Below are 14,870 nucleotides of genomic sequence, written 5' to 3'. Positions count from 1 at the left end.
CCCTCTCCATACCACCACATGTCTAAACCCCTGTACTCCTTTCCATACCACCCCATGTCAGACTCCCTGTACTCTTCTCCTCTCCATACCACCCCATGTCTGACCCCCTATACTCCTCAACAATCTACCCCATGTCTGACCCCCTATACTCCTCTCCACACCACCCCATGTCAGACCCCCTATACTCCTCTCCATACCAACCCATGTCTGACCCCCTGTACTCCTCACCATACCACCCCATGTCTGACCCCCTGTACTCTTCACCATTCTACCCCATGTCTGACCCCCTATACTCCTCTCCATACCACCCCATGTCTGACCCCCTGTGCTCCTCTCCATACCACCCATGTCTGACCCCCTGTTCTTCTCTCCTCTCCATTCCACCCCAAGTCTTTCCGCCTGTACTCCTCTCCATACCACCCCATATCTGACCCCCTCTACTCCTCTCCTCTCCATACCACCCCATGTCTGACCCCTTGTACTCCTCTCCATACAACCCCATTTTTGACCCCTGTACCCTCTCCATACCACCCCATGTCTAAACCCCTGTACTCCTTTCCATACCACCCCATGTCAGACTCCCTGTACTCTTCTCCTCTCCATACCACCCCATGTCTGACCCCCTATACTCCTCACCAATCTACCCCATGTCTGACCCCCTATACTCCTCTCCACACCACCCCATGTCAGACCCCCTATACTCCTCTCCATACCAACCCATGTCTGACCCCCTGTACTCCTCTCCATACCACCCATGTCTGACCCTCTGTTCTTCTCTCCTCTCCATTCCACCCCAAGTCTGCCCCCCTTTACTCCTCTCCATACCCCCCCCATGTCTGCCCCCCTGTACTCCTCTCCTCTCCATACCACCCCATGTCTGACACATTGTACTCCTCTCCATGCCACTCCATGTCTTACCCCCTCTACTCCTCTCCAAACCACCCCATGTCTGACCCCTTGTACTCCTCTCCTCTCCATACCGCCTCATGTCTTACCCCCTGTACTCCTCTCCATACCACCCGATGACTGACCCCCTCTGCTCCTCTTCATACCAAACCATGTCTGACCCCCTGTACTCTTCTCCATACCACCCCATGTCTGACCCCCTGTACTCTTCTCCTCTCCATACGACCCCATGTCTGACCCCCTGTGCTCCTCTCCTTTCCATACCACCCCATGTCTGACCCCCCTACTCCTCTCCATACCAACCCATGTCTGACCCCCTGTACTCTTCTCCTTTCCATACCACCCCATGTCTGAGCCCCTGTACTCCTCTTCATAACACCCCATGTCTGACCCCCTGTACTCCTCTCCATACGACCCCATGTCTGACCCCTTGTGCTCCTCTCCTCTCCATACCATCCCATGTCTGACCCCCCTACTCCTCTCCATACCAACCCATGTCTGACCCCCTGTACTCTTCTCCTCTCCATACCAACCCATGTCTGACCCCCTGTACTCCTCTTCATAACACCCCCTGTCTGACCCCCTGTACTCCTCTCCATACCACCCCATGTCTGTCCCCCTGTACTCCTCTCAATACCACCCCATGTCTAACCCCCTGTACTCCTCTCAATACCACCCCATGTCTAACCTCCTTTACTCCTCTTCTCTCCATACCACCCCATGTCTGACCCCTTGTACTCCTCTCAATACCACCCCATGTCTAACCCCTTTACTCCTCTTCTCTCCATACCACCCCATGTCTGACCCCCTGTACTCCTCTCCTCCCCATTCCACCCCATGTCTGACCCCCTGTACTCCTCTCCCCTCCATACCAATGAATGTCTGACCCCCTGTATTCCTCTCCTCTACATACCACCCCATGTCTGACCCCCTGTACTCCTCTCCATAACACCCCTTGTCTGACCCCCGTACTCCTCTTCATAACAACCTTTGTCTAACCCATTGTACTCCTCTCCATAACACCCCATGTCTGACCCCCTGCACTCCTCTCCATAACACCACTTTTCTGACCCCCGTACTCCTCTTCATAACAACCTTTGTCTAACCCCTTGTACTCCTCTCCATATCACTCCATGTCTGATCTCCTGTACTCCTCTCCATATCACTCCATGTCTGATTCCCTGTACTCTTCACCTCTCCATACCACCCCATGTCTGACCCCCTGTACTCCTCTCCATACCACCCATGTCTGACCCCCTGTTCTTCTCTCCTCTCCATTCCACCCCAAGTCTTTCTGCCTGTACTCCTCTCCATACCACCCCATGTCTGGCCCCCTGTACTCCTCTCCTCTCCATACCTCCCCATGTCTGACACCTTGTACTCCTCTCCATACCACCCCATGTCTGACCCTCTGTACGCCTCTCCATACCACCCCATATAAGACCCCCTGTACTCCTTTCCATGCCACCCCATGTCTGACCCCCTGTACTCCTCTCCATAACACCCCTTGTCTGACCCCCGTACTCCTCTTCATAACAACCTTTGTCTAACCCCTTGTACTCCTCTCCATAACACCCCATGTCTAACCCCCTGCACTCCTCTCCATAACACCCCTTGTCTGACCCCCGTACTCCTCTTCATAACAACCTTTGTCTAACCCCTTGTACTCCTCTCCATATCACTCCATGTCTGATCTCCTGTACTCCTCTCCATATCACTCCATGTCTGATTCCCTGTACTCTTCTCCTCTCCATACCACCCCATGTCTTACCCCCTGTACTCCTCTCCATACCACCCATGTCTGACCCCCTGTTCTTCTCTCCTCTCCATTCCACCCCAAGTCTTTCCGCCTGTACTCCTCTCCATACCACCCCATGTCTGGCCCCCTGTACTCCTCTCCTCTCCATACCTCCCCATGTCTGACACCTTGTACTCCTCTCCATACCACCCCATGTCTGACCCTCTGTACGCCTCTCCATACCACCCCATATAAGACCCCCTGTACTCCTTTCCATGCCACCCCATGTCTGACCCCCTTTACTCCACTCCATACCACCCCATATCTGACCCCCAGTCCTCCTCTCCTCTCCATATCACCCCATGTCCGATCCCCCCTACTTCTCTCCATACCATCCCATGTCTTACCCCCTGTACTCCTCTCCAAACCACCCCATGTCTGACCCCTTGTACTCCTCTCCATACCACCTCATGTCTGACCCCCTGTACTCCTCTCCTATCCATACCACCCCATGACTGACCCTCTCTGCTCCTCTCCATACCACCCCATGTCTGACCCCCTGTACTCCTCTTCATACCACCCCATGTCTGACTCCCCCTACACCTCTCTATACCAGCCCATGTCTGACCCCCTGTACTCTTCTCCTCTCCATACCACCCCATATCTGACCCCCTGTACTCCTCTTCATAACACCCCCTGTCTGACCCCCTATACTCCTCTCCATACCACCCCATGTCTGTCCCCCTATACTCCTCTCAATACCACCCCATGTCTTACCCCCTGTACTTCTCTCAATACCACCCCATGTCTAACCCCCTTTACTCCTCTTCTCTCCATACTACTCCATGTCTGACCCCTGTACTCCTCTCCATTCCACCCCATGTCTGACCCCCTGTGCTCCTCTCCTCTTCATACCACCCCATGTCTGACCCCCTGTACTCCTCTCCTCTCCATACCACCCCATGTCTGCCCCCCTGCTCTCCTCTCCATATCACCCCTTGTCTAACCCTCTGTGCTCCTCTCCTCTTCATACCACCCCATGTCTGACCCTCCTGTACTCCTCTCCATACCACCCCATTTCTGACCCCTGTTCCCTCTCCATACCATCCCATGTCTGACCCCCTGTACTCTTCTCCTCTCCATACCACCCCATGTCTTAACCCCTGTACTCCTCTCCTCTCCATACCACCCCATGTCTGACAGCAGACATTCCGTCTCTAGGCTGGCCATACCTTGACTTCATGGAATGTCCATATAAGGAGTTACTTCCTGAGGCTCACAGTGCAAAGAGAGATATGATAGCAGGGAATATAAATAACGGAATGGTTGCTGGGAAATCCTTCACACACATGAACCAGGTAAGCACAAATATTCTCTGTCAAAGGTATGGGTCTGTTACACTGCTCCCCTTTTTTGGAACACTCTGTTTGCCTGGACAGTCCGTCCGCATTCCAATTCAACTTGCCAGGGCTGTATTGGATGGAGAAATTGTATGGTTGTAGTGCTAGGCTCCAACTCAACAAGCGTCCATTATCTCCAGCCACTCGGTTCAACCATACCAAGGGATTATGATCTGTAATGAGGGTAAATTCTTGGCCATACAGATATGGTGTAGTTTTCTACCCCATGTCTGACCCCCTATACTCCTCTCCATACCACTAGTGATGTCGCAAACATAACATTTAATGTTCGCGAACGGCGAACGCGAACTTCCGCAAATGTTCGCGAACCGGCGAACATTGTGAACCGCCATAGACTTCAATAGGCAGGCAAATTTTAAAACCCACAGGGACTCTTTCTGGCCACAATATTGATGGAAAAGTTGTTTCAAGGGGACTAACGCCTGGACTGTGGCATGCCGGAGGGGGTCCATGGCAAAACTCCCATGGAAAATGACGTAGTCGACGCAGAGTCGGGTTTTAATCCATAAAGGGTATAAATCACCTAACATTCCTAAATTGTTTGGAATAACGTGCTTTAAAACATCCAGTGTGTGTATACGATCAGGTATGATGTTGTATCGATCAGGTAGTGTAAGGGTTACGCCCGCTTCACAGTGACAGACCAAACTCTGACAGACCAAACTCCCCGTTTAACGCACCACAAACATCCGCAAACAGACCAGAACCGACCAAAATGGGACTGGAACAGGGCTTTAAGGGTTAGGGTTAGGTTTAGTGTTAGGGGATAGGGTTAGGGTTATGGTGAGATACTTAGGGTTAGAGTTAGTAACCCTACCCCTACGCCTCTAACCCTAACCCTCTAACCCTAAGCACTAAAAAAACCCTAACCCTAACCCTAGCCATAACCCTAATTCTATTTTTTTTTCTGGTTCTGGACATGCTACAGAGCTGAGACTTCACAGGTACACTTTTTAGACCCCCCAGACACCAAATCACACAAAAAAGTTCTTAAAAATTGTAATTTTTGATAGAGAACCAATTATTGGAAAATTTTAAAAAATAAATAAAAATAAATAAAAAAAAAAAACTTTCTTTGAGTTTAGTGTCTGGGGGGGGGGGGGTCTAAAAAGTGTACCTGTGAAGTTTCAGCTCTGTAGCATGTCCAGAACCAGAAAAAAATTCCGAATTAGGGTTAGGGCTAGGATTAGGGCTAGGGTTAGGGCTAGGGTTAGGGGGGTTAAGTTTAAGGTTAGAGGGTTAGGTTTAGGATTAGGGTTAGGGTTAGGTTTAGGGTTAGGGTTATTTTTATGGCTAGGCTTAGAGGGTTAGGGTTAAGGTTAGAGGGTTAGGGTTATGGTTAGAGGGTTAGGTTTAGTGTTAGGGGATAGGGTTAGGGTTACAGTAAGATACTTAGGGTTAGAGTTAGTAACCCTACCCCTACCCCTCTAACCCTCTAACCCTAAGCACTAAAAATAACCCTAACCTTAGCCCTGACCCTAACCCTAGCCCTAACCCTAGCCCTAACCCTAATTCTAATTTTTTTTCTGGTTCTGGACATGCTACAGAGCTGAATCTTCACAGGTACACTTTTTAGACCCCCAGACACCAAATCACACAAAAAAAATTCATAAAAATTATCATTTTTGATAGAGGACCAATTATTGGGAAAAAAAAAATTCTTTGGATTTAGTGTCAGGGGGGGTCTAAAAAGTGTACCTGTGAAGTTTCAGCTCTGTAGCATGTCCGGAAGCAGAAAAAAAATACGAATTAGGGTTTAGGGCTAGGGTTAGGGTTAGGGTTATTTTTATGGCTAGGCTTAGAGGGTTAGGGTTAAGGTTAGAGGGTTAGGGTTATGGTTAGAGGGTTAGGGTTAGGTTTAGTGTTAGGGGATAGGGTTAGGGTTACGATGAGATACTTAGGGTTAGAGTTAGTAACCCTACCCCTACCCCTCTAACCCTAACCCTCTAACCCTAAGCACTAAAAATAACCCTAACCCTAGCCGTAACCCGAACCCTAGCCCTAACCCTAATTCTATTTTTTTTTTTCTGGTTCTGGACATGCTACAGAGCTGAAACTTCACAGGTACACCTTTTAGACCCCCCAGACACCAAATCAAACAAACAAAAGTTCTTAAAAATTATAATTTTTGATAGAGAACCAATTACTGAAAAAAAAAATAAATAAAAATAAATAAAAAAAAAAACTTTCTTTGGGTTTAGTGTCTGGGGGGTCTAAAAAGTGTACCTGTGAAGTTTCAGCTCTGTAGCATGTCCAGAACCAGAAAAAAATTACGAATTAGGGTTAGGGCTAGGGTTAGGGCTAGGGTTAGGGTTAGGGGGTTAAGTTTAAGGTTAGAGGGTTAGGGTTAGGATTAGGGTTAGGGTTAGGTTTAGGGTTGGGGTTATTTTTTGGCTAGGCTTAGAGGGTTAGGGTTAAGGTTAGAGGGTTAGGGTTATGGTTAGAGGGTTAGGTTTAGCGTTAGGGAATAGGGTTAGGGTTACGGTAAGATACTTAGGGTTAGAGTTAGTAACCCTACCCCTACCCCTCTAACTCTCTAACCCTAAGCACTAAAAATAACCCTAACCTTAGCCCTGACCCTAACCCTAGCCCTAACCCTAACCCTAATTCTAATTTTTAAAAAAAAAAAATCTTTGGATTTAGTGTCTGGGGGTCTAAAAATTGTACCTGTGAAGTTTCAGCTCTGTAGCATGTCCGGAACCAGAAAAAAATTACGAATTAGGGTTAGGGCTAGGGTTAGGTTTAGGGTTAGGGTTATTTTTATGGCTAGGCTTAGAGGGTTAGGGTTAAGGTTAGAGGGTTAGGGTTATGGTTAGAGGGTTAGGGTTAGGTTTAGTGTTAGGGGATAGGGTTAGGGTTACGGGGAGATACTTAGGGTTAGCGTTAGTAACCCTACCCCTACCCCTCTAACCCTAACCTTAAGCACTAAAAATAACCCTAACCCTAGCCCTAACCCTAACCCTAGCCTTAACCCTAATTCTAATTTTTTTCTGGTTCTGGACATGCTACAGAGCTGAAACTTCACAGGTACACCTTTTAGACCCCCCAGACAATAAATCCAAATAATTTTTTTTGTTTTTTATTATTTTTTTTTAATTTTTCCAATAATTGTCTCTCTATCAAAAATGACAATTTTTAAAAACTTTTTTTGTGTGATTTTGTGTCTGGGGGGTCTAAAAAGTGTACCTGTGAAGTTTCAGCTCTGTAGCATGTCTAGAACCAGAAAAAAAGATAATTTTTCAGTAGAGCAGGGATGGTGGGAACCCTCCTTTTACACCTATATGACCTTTTTTTTTCTGGTTCTGGGCATGCTACAGAGCTGAAACTTCACAGGTACACTTTTTAGACCCCCCCCCCCCCCGACACTAATCCCAAAAAAGTCATGCCTGCCTCCAAAAATGCCTGATAAATATATAGAAAAAAAATAAATAAAAGCAGACTGAAATACCAGCCCTAAAAAGGGCTTTTTGGGGTGCTGTCAGGATGCTGTCCTTACAGCAGGAGTGGACACAGAACACAGCTAATGATTTCCCTATGAATTCAGCAGCAACAGCAGCCCTCTCCCTGCTCTAACTAACTCTGCAGCTTCAGAATGAATCTAAGATGGATGCTGCCCTTGCTTTTTTATAGGAAGTGGGAGGGTCTGGGAGGGAGGGTATGCTGATTGGCTGGAATGTGTCTGCTGACTGTGAGGTACAGGGTCAAAGTTTGCTCAATGATGATGTATAGGAGGCGGACCGAACATCGCATATGTTCGCCCGCCGAGGCGAACGCGAACATGCGAAGTTCGCCGGGAACTGTTCGCCGGCGAACAGTTCGGGACATCTCTACATACCACCCCATGTCTGACACCTTTTACTCCTCTCCATACCACCCCATGTCTGACCCTCTGTACGCCTCTCCATACCACCCAATGTAACACCCCCTGCACTCCTCTCCATGCCACCCCATGTCTGACCCCCTTTATTCCTCTCCATACCACCCCATATCTGACCCCCTGTACTCCTCTCCTCTCCATATCACCCCATGTCCGACCCCCCCCCACTACTCTCCATACCATCCCATGTCTTACCCCCTGTACTTCTCTCCAAACCACCTCATGTCTGACCCCCAGTACTCCTCTCCTCTCCATACCTCCCCATGACGGACCCCCTCTGCTCCTCTCCATACCACCCCATGCCTGACCCCCTGTACTCCTCTCCATACCACCCCCTGTCTGACCCCCTGAACTCCTCTCCATACAAGCCCATGTCTGAGCCCCTGTGCTCCTCTCTTCTCCATACCACCCCATGTCTGACCCCCTGTACTCCTCTCCTCTCCATACCAACCCAAGTCTGACCCCCCTACTCCTCTCCATACCAAGCCATGTCTGACCCCCTGTACTCTTCTTCTCTCCATACCACCCCATGTCTGACCCCCCTGTACTCCTCTTCATAACACCCCCTGTCTGACCTCCTGTACTCCTCTCCATACCACCCCATGTCTGTCCCCCTATACTCCTCTCAATACCACCCCATGTCTAACCCCCTGTACTCCTCTCAATACCACCCCATGTCTAACCTCCTTTACTACTCTCCTCTCCATTCCACCCCAAGTCTGTCCCCTGTACTCCTCTCCATACCACCCCATGTCTGTCCCCCTTTACTCCTCTCCCCTCCATACCACCCCATGTCTGACACCTTGTACTCCTCACCATACCACCCCATGTAAGACCCCCTGTACTCCTCTCCATTTCACCCCATGTCTGACCCCCTATACTCCTCTCCATACCACCGATGTTTGACCCCCTTACATAGTTACATAGTTAGTGAGGTTGAAAAAAGACATAAGTCCATCCAGTTCAACCTATGATGTGTGTGTGTGTTTGCTTTTAACTGTACATTGTATACCCCTGTATGTTGTGATCTTTAAGGTGTCCATCCAATAGTTTTTCAAAACTATCAATGCTCCCCGCTGATACGACTGCTTGTGGAAGAGAATTCCACATCCTTACCGCTCTTACAGTGAAGAACCCCTTACGCACTTTAAGGGTAAACCGCCTTTCCTCAAGTTTTAGTGAGTGGCCATGTGTCTTATTGTATCTCCTTTCTCTGAATAGTTTGTTCCTTATGCTAGGGTCACCAGTACAGTATTTGTACATTGATATCATATCGTCTCTTCTCCAGAGAGAATAGGTTCAGTGCTTGTAGTCTTTCCTCATAGCTGATGTCCTCCATTCCCCTAATTATTTTTGTTGCCCTTCTCTGGACTTTCTCCAGTTCCAGCACATCCTTCCTGAGGACCGGTGCCCAGAACTGCACAGCATACTCCAGATGTGGCCGGACCAGAGTCTTGTAGAGTGGAAGAATAATCTCTTTATTTCTGGAGTGAATCCCCTTTTTTATACAACCCAGTATTCTGTTGGCTTTGCTTGCGGCGGCTTGGCATTGCATGCCACTGCCAAGCCTGTTGTCTACCAGTACCCCCAGGTCCCTTTCCATCCTAGACTCACCCAGAGGTTCCCTCCCTAGTGAGTAGCTTGCTTTCTGGTTTCTGGCCCCCAAGTGCATTACTTTACATTTTTCTACATTAAATCTCATCTGCCATGTAGTTGCCCACCCCGTTATTTTGTTCAGGTCTGCTTGCAAGATTTCCACATCCTGCATAGAAGATATTGGCATGCCTAATTTAGTATCATCTGCAAATACTGAGATTGTACTAGATATCCCCTCCTCTAGATCATTTATGAATAAATTAAACAGGATTGGTCCCAGGACAGAACCCTGGGGGACCCCACTTTTCCCCTTTTCTTCTCCCCTCTCCATTCCACCCCAAGTCTGTCCCCTGTACTCCTCTCCATACCACCCCATGTCTGTCCCCCTTTACTCCTCTCCTCTCCATACCACCCCATGTCTGACACCTTGTACTCCTCACCATACCACCCCATGTAAGACCCCCTGTACTCCTCAACATACCACCCCATGTCTGACCCCCTATACTCCTTACCATTCTACCCCATGTCTGACCCCCTATACTCCTCTCCATAGCTCCCCATGTCTGACCCCCTGTACTCCTCTCCATACCACCCCATGTCTGACCCCCTGTACTCCTTTCCATACCACCCCTTGTCTGACCTCCTATACTCCTCTCCTCTACTTACCACCCCATATCTGACATCCTTTACTCCTCTCCATACCACCCCATGTCCAACCCCCTGTACTCCTCTCCATACCACCCCATGTCTCACCCCCTTTACTCCTCTCCATACCACCCCATGTCTGACCCCCTATACTCCTCAACATTCCACCCCATGTCTGACCCCCTGTACTCCTCTCCTCTCCATACCACCCCATGTCTGACCCCTCTGTACTCCTCTCAATACCACCCCCTGTACTCCTCTCCATACCACTCCATGTCTGACCCCCTGTACTACTCTCCATACCACCCCATGTCTGACCCCCTGTACTCCTCTCCATACCACCCCTTGTCTGACCTCCTGTACTCCTCTCCTCTACTTACCACCCCATATCTGACACCCTGTACTCCTCTCCATACCACCCCATGTCCGACCCCATGTACTCCTCTCCATACCACCAAATGTCTGACCCCCTGTACTCCTCTCCATACCACCCCATGTCTGACCCCCTATACTCCTCACCATTCCACCCCATGTCTGACCCCCTGTACTCCTCTCCTCTCCATACCACCCCATATCTGACCCCCTGTACTCCTCTCCATACCACCCTATGTCTGACCTCCTGTGATCCTCTCCTCTCCATACCACCCTGTAACTGACCTTCTGTACTCCTCTCCTCTCCATACCACCCCATGTCTGACCCCCTGTACTCCTCTCCATACCACCCCATGTCTGACCCCTGTACTTTTCTCCATACCCCCCCATGTCTGATCCCCTGTACTCCTCTCCATACCACGCCATCACTGACCCCCTGTACTCCTCTCCTCTCCATACCACCCCATTGCTGTCCCTCTGTATGTGAGACTGAGGGACCCTTATGGATTAAAATGAAATTAGTGTATAAAAAGTGTACATTTAAAGCTTCTTTTTCTGAGGACACGGGTGATGAATCTTGATCTTCCAGCAATATTCCTTCTTGATTGATTAATTGGAGAAGCTGAGTGTAAAGCCTTTTTTTCATGCCTGATTATATCTACTTGGTGGTAAGTAGACATCTGAAGGGGGAAACCCCGCTTATAGCACAGTTCGAGCACTCAAGCACTTTATGAATATTGGAAAATGTTACAGCACTTCGGAAGGATGCACTAATGGACATTTATTCATAGCACAACGTGTTAAATTATTTAATTTTAGGAAGTTTATGGTTTTTATGAGTTGTGTGATTTTATGGTCTTATGTTTTTATGATTTTTTGAAGAATATCACCCATATTTAAGAAGAATTATTTATATATTTATATTTTCAAAGCAGCGCTGCATTCACATTACACATGTCCCTCTGTACTCCTCTCCATACCACCCCATGTCTGACCCCTGTACTCCTCTCCATACCACCCCATGTCTGATCCCCTGTACTCCTCTCCAAACCACCCCATATCTGACCCTTTGTACTCCTCTTCATACCACCCTATGTCTGACCCCCTGTACTCCTCTCCATACCACCCATGTCTGACCCCCTTGTAACGGCTACCCAGGTGGTGAGAGGGTATCAGCCGTTGGGGACATCCTTTTTCCCGGCAAATCCCTGTGTAGTAATGGAGTAGTAGAATCCCAACCATAAGATCCAAGAGGAGAGTCAGGTTCAGCTGTTAAACGACCGGATAATAATGCAGTAAAATCCCCCTCCAGGAACGAGACGAAGCTACGTTTTGAAGGGTCAAGAAAAACAACACTTTATTGAAACATGAATACAGGCTTTTATACACCTGGGGAGTATATCAGACACTACTTAAACAATGGCCCGACATCTACCCAGACAAATAGGTAAGGTCATTACCACACTTAACAAAAGCTGCCTCAGCCCAAATCAACATAATGTAGACGCAATGTTTATGTAGCACATCTTTAATCAGCAGACATTCCGTCTCTAGGCTGGCCATACCTTGACTTCATGGAATGTCCATATAAGGAGTCACTTCCTGGGGCTCACAGTGCAAAGAGAGATATGATAGCAGGGAGTGTAAATAACCGAATGGTTGCTGGGAAATCCTTCACACACATGAACCAGGTAAGCACAAATATTCTCTGTCAAAGGTAAGGGTCTGTTACAGCCCCTTTCACATTTTTGTGACCTCAAAGTCACACAATTTTTTACACCATCTTTTGCCACAAAGCAATGCCTATTACATTTTTCTGTTTGCGCCCCCCCCCCCCCCAAAAAAAAAAATTTGAGCACCAGCCGCCACTGATAGTGGTTAGACAAATCTACCCCTATGCAGGTCCCTGAAACAATTAAGTGTAGCACTGCCCTTAGGGAGATGAGATTGGATTCCCCTGGGTTACCCATAGCAACAGTCTGTAAAACTTATCACTTTAAGTCCTTGGCTCAGTCAGTTAACAGTCCAGGGGATTTGCTTTTTTTTGTGTTATATTTGGAACTGGGATTGGAGAAGGGATGAGTGGGATACTCTAACTTAGAAACTATGTACAATCCTGAGGACAACTAACTGTAGTGTGTGCAGCAAGGCCGCTGCTTCACCTTGCCACTGTAGTGAAGATAAAGAAAGTGAACTCTGTTTTAGGTTACTCTTCAGGGTCTAACTTGGCACTCCCTTTCTTACTTGCTGCGTGTGCTAGCTCCTGTCCACTGAAAATTCCCTACTGCGCCAAATATTAACATAGATAGACCAAGCTAGCCTAAATGTAGGGCCCCGCGGTTGTGGAATGATGCGGCCCAGGGGCACCAAACTTAGTACAGGGTTACTAGAGGTCCCCCAGTGGCCACAAAACGTTTTTGGGGCCAATGCTTCATTTTCATGGGGACCTGTATGGGGGTGTAATTTTCCCTACCACCGCAGGACACAGGAACTGCGGAGCCCGCTCTGCAAATACTGTTAAATAGCTAAGAGACCAGAGATTCCTGCAGTACTTACCAATCCTTGTTGTGCAGTAGCGCCCGAGGGCCACACACTCCCAAGGGGCCCCTTAAAAACTTGACCATAAAATTTCAGGCTAGCGATCCCAAAATTGTAGGGTGGTAAAGGAAGACGTTCCCTACCTCTGTGCCAAATTTGGGCCCCTGGACTCATTCGGGGGCCTGATCTGTGGCCCCTCAAATTCCCAATTGCGACTGCACCATAGATTAACATAGCGGGCCAGACTACTCTAAATGTAGGGCCCTGTGGTAGCCAAACCACGGTACCCAGGGGCAACAAGTTTGGCACAGGGTCACTATATGATCCCCAGGGGCCACATACATTTGTTTGGAGCCAATGCCTAATTTTCACAGGGACCTGCATTGGGGTAGATTTTAGCTGACCACCACAGAACATGGGAACTATGGAGCCCCGCTCTGCAGGTATAGTTGAGTAGCTAAGAGTCAAGGTATCCTAGGGTATCCAGCGCTCCCTGCTGCGCCATACGGCCCGGGGGCCACATTTTCTCAAGGGGCCCTAGAAAAAGTTGACCAGGACATTTTTGGCTTCCAACCTCAAAATGTACCTCTATGCCAAATATGGGCCCCCCGGACTCATTTGGTGTCCAAGCTGTAGCCCCTCAAATTTCCAGACTACGACCCTGCCATAGATTAACATAGCAGACCAAGCTTCTGTAAATGTAGGGCCCAAACCACGGGGGTTCAGGGCACCATACTTGGCAAACTTATACTAGAGGACCTCCAGTAGCCACACAAATCTTTTGGGGGCAATGCCTAATTTTTACAGGGACTGGTATGGTGATAGTCTTTGGCCAAATACTGCGGAATATAGGTAATGCAAAGCCCCAGTTCAAGGGTACTTTCGGATAGCTAAGACTATAGGGATTAACTACTTGCCAAACAGGACATAGCCCAATGACAGCTACAGCGCGGTCAGCTTATTCTGGGAGGGCGTACAGGGACGTCTTCACAGAATTGCACTTCCTGCAGATTCTGGTAAAGGGCCAATGACAGGGGCCCTTTACCATATGATCGCTTTGTCCAATGACGGAGCAATCATTTGTCAACAAAGCGCTGCATGTCCGGTTCAGCTCTCTCCTCGCACCCTGTACACACTGATCGGCACCATCTCTGCCTCATTCACGCCCACCTGTGCCTCATTCATGCCCACCTGTGCTGCATTCATCATTCAGCCTGTGTCCCCTCCCCCATCACGCAGCCTGTGTCCCTTGTCCCTGCCATAATGTAGTCTGTGTCCCCCGTCATTCATGTAACGTGTCCCCCGTCGCTCATGTAATCTGTGTCCCCCATCATGCAGACACATCACGAGAGAGCTGCCACTCCTCTCAGTGCCGGTTCACATTTCTGCGATCACAGAGATCGCATGTAATTTGGAGCACACTGCTCCTAAAATTACAAGCGATCTTTGTGCGGTGCGAATTCAGCCATACAGTTTGTATGGCTGAATTTGCACCGCAATCGCACCCAACAAACACAGGACCCTTTTTTTGGTCCGCAGCAGAATCGGATGGCATGGTGGTTCACACTAGTGCGATCCGATTCTGTGCGAACTTGCAGATCGCACTGCGAAATGCGATCTGATCTGGGGGTGTCATTAACTTTTAATTGACACCCCCAGCATATCGCATATGGCAGTGTGAACTGCCAGGGGTGCGGATGCGATGCAGGAACAGGCTGTATATTCGCAGCGTTCCCGCATCGCAGAAATGTGAACCGGCACTCACTCAGTTAAATCA

This window comes from Pelophylax lessonae, assembly GCF_965119305.1.
Source record: "Pelophylax lessonae genome assembly, chromosome: 1".
Classification (NCBI taxonomy): Eukaryota; Metazoa; Chordata; class Amphibia; order Anura; family Ranidae; genus Pelophylax; species Pelophylax lessonae.
The sequence above is the reverse complement of the archived record's forward strand: the minus strand, read 5'-3'. Positions refer to the sequence as shown.